We start from the raw sequence: 8,034 nt of genomic DNA, 5'->3' as shown, positions 1-8,034 counted from the left end.
GGAAGAATGTCCCTTACATTGGTAGTCAGTGGGAAGAATGTCCCTTACATTGGTGATCAGTGGGAAGAATGCTCCTTACATACGTGGTCAGTAGGAAGATTGCTCCTTACATTGGTGGTGGTCATTGGGAAAATGCCTCTTCTGTTGGTGTTGGTCACAAGGACGATGGTCCCTTACATTGGTGGTCAGTGAGAAGAATGTCCCTTACACCGGCGACCAGTGGGAAGAATGTCCCTTACATTAGGGGTCAGTGGAAAGAATGTCCCTTACAGTGGTGGTCATTGGGAAGAATGTCCCTTACATTGGGGGTCAGTGGGAAGAATGTCCCTTACATTGGTGGTCAGTGGGAGAAGGAGGAGGACACACTGAAGGAGCTCTCCCTGAGAACCAGCATTTTCAAGCCTGGGCCTTGCCTGCTAGCTTGGCCCAGGAACCATGCCTGATCCAGGGGGAGGCCCTGGGAGGGATTCCCCTGATGAGACTGGGCCTAGTGAAGAGGAGGAGGTGGAGGACCTGACTGTGGGTCCCGGCCCTGGTGAGGATGTCGATGTCTTCAGACAGAAGATTACCGATAGATTTGTGACTATTGGAAGAGCTGAGGAGAAACTTAATGTTTTAAAATCTGAACACAAATCCTTCAGAGCCAAATACTGCCAGGCCTGGAGCAAGAACAGATTGGGCATGAAGCCAGCGCTCCAGCACATGGAGGATAAAGTAAAGAGACAATCTTTATTATTACAAAAGTTGAAAGCAAGAAGTGGAGCGTTTAAAGAAAAATTTGATAATGAGAGGAGATTTGCCAGCCAGACATCAGTGAGCTCTGTGGATCAGCAGCCTCAGGTAATGGATGACCCGGCACCATCTACATCAGCGTCTCTCCCCCCATGTCAGGCTGAGGAGTTGTCAGTAGCAACCAGCCAGGGGGTTGAGGGTGAATATGGAACCCTGAAGTTCATCCAGCACATGGAGTCACCCCTGAGAGCAGACAAGTTTGCCTTCACTGATGACCCTGCAGAAGTCCCTGAGGATGGACAGAGGAGGTACAGACTGGCAAAGCCAAGACTGGTGGAGAAAGCCCAATATACCAACATGGCTGCTTCCAGCATGTCTGCCCCACCTGCTGCGGTGAGTACTGTGGATGAGGAGCTCTGCAAGCAGCCTGCTGTGGAGAAATCCTCATCCAACCTGGAGGAAAAATCCCTGGCAGAGAGGTCTCCAGACCATCAGGGGAATGTGGGTGAACCTGCACCAAGCACCCCACGGATGGAAATTGCTGCTGCTGTTCCTGCTGAGACCAGTAGTCCCTCTACAGGCAAGATGGCTGCCCCCTGCAGAGAGACTGTTTCACCTGAGCTCCCAGGTGCTCCAGACCTGATTGATGCTGGTGGGGGAGGGGAGCAGCACACTGCACCATGTGGAGAGCAAACAGCACACATGGATGTCTCACTTGTTGCTGTGTCTGAGAATCCAATCCAGTCCTGGGCTGAGTGTCCTTTCTTGGATGAAGAGATGATTGATGGAGCTTCTATGGTTGCAGCAGTGAGTGCGGACATTGCTGTGAAGTCTATGACTGTTGAGACTGGTAAAGCAATGGATGTGTTGGTGGTGGGTGGAGGTGAAGGGGTTAACGTTGCTGACAGAGGTAAAAATGACATTTCTCCCCCTGCTGAGCAGAGAGAGGATACACCATCCAATCCCGGATCTGTGCAATCGGTATCTGCTAGAGTTGCACCAGATGCTCCCAGACACACAAATGTTTCTGCTGCTGGGAGGATTGGGGGGAGCTATGCCTCTGTTTTGGGGAGTCACATCAAGGGGGGTGGGGGTAGTGTTGGGAATACTAATGGTCACAATTTGGGGAGGTTTGGTGGTGGGATGGTTGGTGGGGTAAGGAGAAGGAATGTGGTACAGTTGAAGTGGGAGGGGGAAGGGAACCCACCAGTAAGGGGGAGGGTGGCGGAGTTGATTCTAGAGATGGGGTTTAAAGCCTGTGATGTGTTTGCATTGATCTGCCCAGTCGGCAGCTATGAATATGATTTGTCATTTGTAAAACCTGAAGGCCTGGACCTGTTTTGGGAGAGATATTGGAGGTGCAGGAGCCTTCAGCAGTGGAGAGGTTTGGTGGCAAAGGTTGTTTCCAGACAGCCTTTGATAAAATCAGTGACAATCCTGGTCCGGAATGAATCCATACCAGAGGCTGATTTGGTAGTTTGGCTACGCCGACATGGTGAGGTCCTCACCCCACTGCGGAAGGTCCTGGATGAGCATAGGATATGGACAGGGGCCTGGACGGTGTCAGTGCAATTGAGGGTGCTGGGCAATGTGGTTCAGCATCTTCCCTGCTCAGCCTTTCTGGGGAGAGATAGGCTGACCATTTTCTATCAAGGTCAGCCTAAAGTTTGTAACAAATGCGGAGAGAAAGGCCATTTTGCATCGTCCTGCACCATCAAGAAGTGCTCACTGTGCCAGGATTTTGGCCGTTTGGCCAAAGAATGCACCGAGATTCGGTGTAATTTGTGCCAGCAGCTGGGTCATCCATACAGTCTGTGCCCAGAGGCACTACACAACCTGCCAGGACTGGAGGCTGAGCTGCAGAGGCTGGATAAAGAGGATGAGGCAGCTGATGCTAGGGAGGAAACTGTAGTTGCCCCTCCTGTGTCTGTTCCCTCTGTTGTGTCAGATTGTGTTTCCCCCAGTAATGTCACCCCTGAGTCTGTCCCTCCTGTCCCTAATCCTACAGTACGTAGATCCTCCAGACTGGCGGAAGCTGCTGGGGGGGCTGGTTTAGTGGATCTTCCCTCTTGGCCTACTCCACCTCCGGTACCTGTCCCCCGTCAGCGCAAACGTGGTCAGGAGGTTGTGGGGGTGCCGGATGGGGGTGGAGCCGATGGGGCTCAGGGAGGGGTATCCATGTCCCATGTCTCACCTCCTGCTGGGGAGGATTCGGCTGATGAAGGGTGGGAGAAGGTGAAGGAGAAGAGGAAGAAGAAGAAGAGGAGGATGAGAAGAGCTGTCCTCTCTTCCTCAGAATCAGATCCAGGAGGGGTCCCTCTTGGCAATACTTTTTCAGTTTTGTCAGGTGATGAGATGGTATCGGATATATCCATTTCTCTATCATCTGTGGATGAGGGGGAGTCACGTACTCTGAAGAGAGCTGTTTCGGGTGATGAGAGTGTGGTAGAGGTTAAGAAACGACTACCCCAATCATCCTGATGGCAGTTCCCACTCTGTTAAAGGTGGCGACCATTAAGGTCGCCAGCATTAAATCTGCAAGAGCTCGTGATACGACCTTATTTTTGCTCAGCGAGTTTGATGCTGAGATTTTATTTTTGCAAGAGACCTGGCTCAATACATTGGCCGATGTCTATCTAGCAAAAAGGGAGTGGAGATGTGGTCCCTCCTTTTGGTCTCTTGCGGCTGAACCTTGCAGCGGAGTTGCGGTCCTTTTTAAAACCGATATGGTAACGTGCCGGCGGGTAATTGAGGTAGAAATGGGGAGATGCATGGTCTTAGACGTCTCTGTTAGGGGGTAGGACCTGCGCCTGATCAATATCTATGGTCCCCAGTCAAAATGGGGCAGGAAATGCCTCCTCACAAAGATCAAGCCCTTCCTTTTTACGTCCCAGCAGGTTGTCTTTGGAGGTGATTTTAACACCATAATTAGGCCTGAAGACAGGAGAGGCTCCATAGACAGGAGAGGCTCCATAGACAGGAGAGGCTCCATAGACAGGAGAGGCTCCATAGACAGGAGAGGCTCCATAGACAGGAGAGGCTCCATAGACAGGCTGGGTTATGATAGCGTTTTTCTCAGAGATTTGGTTAGACAGGCAGGCCTGGTAGATGTGCACATTAAGCACTGCCCTGGCAGCACGGGGTTCACATTTCAGAGAGGGAATAGTCAGAGCAGGATAGACAGGTTTTTTTTAAAGGAGAACTCTGCTTTCTCGGCTCCTGAGTTGAAGGCGGTGGAGTTCTCTGACCACTGTATGCTGTCTGTGACTCTGAATGCCTCGGGCATTCCACCCTAAGGAAGGGGTGTCTGGAAACTGAATTCGGCTCTCCTGGAAGATGTAGAGGTAAGACAATCCTTTGAGGATTTTTTTCAGGCACAGGTTTCTATTCTGGACTTTTGCAGCAGTAAGTCAGAGTGGTGGGAGCTTGTGAAACAAAGGGCGATTGGACTTTTCAAGGCCATAAGTAAGAAGAAGCAGCTTGGTATGTATATTGCCTACCAGCATTTGCGGAGGAAGCTTGATCGTCTTGTCTCGTATGGAGGAGATCCAGGGGAGATCTCTGAAGTGAAACTTCTTCTTAGGAAGTGTCAATACGACCGGCATGCCTCCTTGGTTCTGGAGAGGGATTATGGGAAATATCACTCACCTGATCCTTACCAGAACTGTAAGCAAGGCATAGCAGTTAAGACGGTCATTGGCCTGAAAGACAGTACAGGTTCCCTGATAAAGTCCAGATCAGGAATCTTGGAGATCTTTGGGTCGTATTATGCAGACCTCCTGGGAAGAAAGGACCTTAGCCGGGACAGGATGGAAAGCTTTCTGGATTCTACTCCAGGATTGGGAAATGGTGCATTGCTTTTGATGAATTTGACAGAACCAATTTCAGCGGATGAGGTAGTTCATGCTATAGACAAGCTGGCTACCAAAAAATCGCCTGGGCCAGATGGATTGACAGCTGAATTTTACAAGTGTTTTAAGTCCATTCTGGCTCCCTTTTTAGCGGAGGTTTTTAATAGCTGTCTAGAAGAGGGTTCGCTCCCTCCCTCCATGAGGCAATCCGCTGTGATTCTTCTGTCAAAAGGTAAAGACCCCTCAATGATTGAGAACTGGCGCCCCATCAGTCTTCTCAATGTTGATAGAAAGATCTTGGCAAAGATTCTATTTTGGCGCTTGTCGTCAGTAGCAGGCGATTTGTTGTCCAGCCATCAGCACTGTTCGGTCCAAGGTAGAAGTACCTTTTCAGCAGTTTTGGCTATCCGGGAGGCTTTGGAACGATGCAGGGCTGCTGGATGGAGAAAGTACTTGCTGGCATTGGATCAGGCGAAAGCTTTTGATCGAGTGAATCATGAATATCTGTGGTTGCTGCTTGGTAGATACGGCCTGCAGGGGAGGTTTATAGATTGGCTGAAGACATTATATAAAGGGGCTGAGAGCTTCCCACTTGTTAATGGTTGGGTTGGGCGGCCTTTTGAGGTCGGCTCTGGTGTGCGCCAGGGATGTCCTTTGAGCCCCCTGCTATATGCTTTCGCAATCGACCCCTTTGTAAGAAGGCTAGAGGGCGCATCGTTGTGCGGGGTGCCTCTGGGCATTGCTGGCGTGCCGCCTTTGAAGGTCGTTGCCTATGCTGATGATGTGTCTGTTATTATCTCTGGGACTGAGGAGGCGCAGGAGGTGGTCTCTGTGATAGAGCAGTACACGGAGGCTTCTGGCTCTAAAGTCAACCATGAAAAGAGTGAAGTTTTCTGGATGGGCGAGGAGGGTGAAAGCTTCGAACTTCCGGATGCCTTCCCAGAGCCCCAGCAGGAAATTAAAATTTTGGGCATCAAATTTGGTCCTGGTGACTATGGTCATCGAAACTGGGAAAGCAGGTTGGTAGTTGCCAATGCCAAAGTAGCAAGCTGGAAGAGATGGAGGCTTTCCTTGAGAGAGAGGGTTGACTTGATCAAAACTTACCTGATCCCGATCTTTTTATATGTCAGCTTCGTCTGTATCTTGCCGGTATCTCTCTATGCACGGGTCTACAGCTGTTTTTTCCAACTGTTATGGGGAAATAGGCTGAACCTGATCAAACGCAATGTAACTTACCTGTCCAGGCGGGAGGGTGGCCTAGGAATGGTCAACCCGATAGTTTTCTTTTCTTTGCTCTTTTTAAAGTACAATCTTGGTAATATGTTAGCAGAGACCCCGCCGGGATGGGTGGGTATTTTTCAGTCTTGGTTTAGGCCTTTTCTGCATTGCTGGGAAGATGGCGGCCCAGTGAAAAGTCTGAGAGTCCGACATGGCAAGCTCCCGGCTTATGTTGCCCCGTGTCTGAAAATACTTCGGCAGTGGCAGGTGACAGTGGAGGATATCAGGTCCCTTCCCAGGAAGCTTCTGGGGGAGAGGATTTTGGCTTCTGCTTTCAGTGTGTCACTGGCCTTAAAGGATTGCCCAGGCTCCGTAATGAGGGAGGGATTGCGTTTAATTAACTTGGAGAGAATCCCTTTGAAGTTTAGGGATCAAGCCTGGCTCGCTTTCCATGGAAGGCTCTATGTGAGAGGGAACCTGAAGCACCGCCCTGTGGATGATCGGGATTGTCCTAGAGCAGAGTGTGTTGGTAAAGTGGAGTCTATGGACCACTTTCTGCTCCTGTGTCCCTTTAACATAGAGGTGTATAAAAGGGTGGGGAGGGCTCTGGGCATCCCCTTTCTCTATCGCATGAGTTATGCAGAGTGGGTGTACGGGGCATTCCCAGCTCGCTGGGACTTTGATTTGGATACACTTTTTCTAGTTAGTATAGTTGTCCGTTACTTCACATGGAACGCACGGTGTCAGATTACCATCCGAAAGAAAGTCCTCCCTGTAGAGGTGGTGGTGCACGATATTCTGGGTGAGGTTGGGAAGATTCGGGGTCTTGAGAGGGTCAGAGAGCCTCGGGCGGTCTGGATAAGGGCGTGGAGGAATATCAGACCTGCCTTTGGTGAACTGTCCATCTCTGGGTGAGGGGCTCTTTCCTTATACTGTTCTTTTCACTCCCGTAGTTTTTGTTGATTAAGATCTTTTTTGAAGAAGGGCTGCATGCATAAGGGGGGCGGGGTGGTTTCTTGACCTCACAGGTTTGATGTCTGGTGTAGTGATGTGAGTGGTAGTACGATTTATTTCCCCAATTATGTCAAGTTCATTTCTGAGGCGTTTGGTTTTGTCTGACAGCAGAATTTGCTATGTTTATTTTCGTTTTGCTGTAAATATATATAATTTTTTTATATTCTGTATAATATTTTATGTTTATTGATTGCGAGACTTTTAATAAAGAAAAATTGGGAAGAATGTCCTTAACATTGGTGATCAGTGGGAAGAATGTCCCTTACATTGGTGATCAGGGGGAAGAATGCTCCTTACATTGGAGGTCAGTGGGAAGAATGTCCTTTACAACGGTGGTCAGTGGGAAGAATGTTCCTTACATTGGTGGTCAGTGGGAAGAATGCTCCTTACATTGGAGGTCAGTGGGAAGAATGTCCCTTACATTGGGGGTCAGTGGGAAGAATGTCCCTTACATTGGTGATCATTGGGAAGAATGTCCCTTACATTGGGGATCAGTGGGAAGAATGTTCCTTACATTGGAGGTCAGTGGGAAGAATGTCCTTTACAACGGTGGTCAGTGGGAAGAATGTTCCTTACATTGGTGGTCAGTGGGAAGAATGTCCCGTACATTGGTGATCATTGGGAAGAATGTCCCTTACATTGGGGATCAGTGGGAAGAATGTTCCTTACATTGGTCAGTGGGAAGAATGTCCCTTACATTGGGGGTCAGTGGGAAGAATGTCCCGTACATTGGTGATCATTGGGAAGATTGCCCCTTACAATGGAGGTTGTCATTGGGAAAATGCCTCCCCTTTACAGTGGTGGCCAGGAAGACAACCTTGTGGTCAGGCTGCTGGCTCTGCCAAGTGGGGATGGACCTTGAACTATGCTGGCACCACCAGATAGGAGGTCAATCAGCCACAATTCCAGGAACCCCTAGCCATCCCTGGAGGCTGCACCACTAAAAGAGATACCAAAATATCAACTACTTCATTCCATGGGCACAATACAAAAAATGCTTGTTGAAATTCCCATCCAAGGATGCAATAAGAATTTGATGCTGTGCTGACCCAATAAAGACACTATCATGTACATAGAACCCCTCTTTGCCCTGGGCACTGGATACCAGGATGCAGTATGGGAAGAAGACAAGCCGGTGGGCAATCTTCTGCTGGAAAACCTTGGCTCCTGCCATTCATGTGGATGTTACCTGACACAAACCCACCTACCTAAACATTGT

Source organism: Staurois parvus, unplaced genomic scaffold, assembly GCF_062004578.1.
Source record: "Staurois parvus isolate SC_StPar_1 unplaced genomic scaffold, SC_StPar_1.0 ptg000016l, whole genome shotgun sequence".
Lineage (NCBI taxonomy): Eukaryota > Metazoa > Chordata > Amphibia > Anura > Ranidae > Staurois > Staurois parvus.
The sequence above is the reverse complement of the archived record's forward strand: the minus strand, read 5'-3'. Positions refer to the sequence as shown.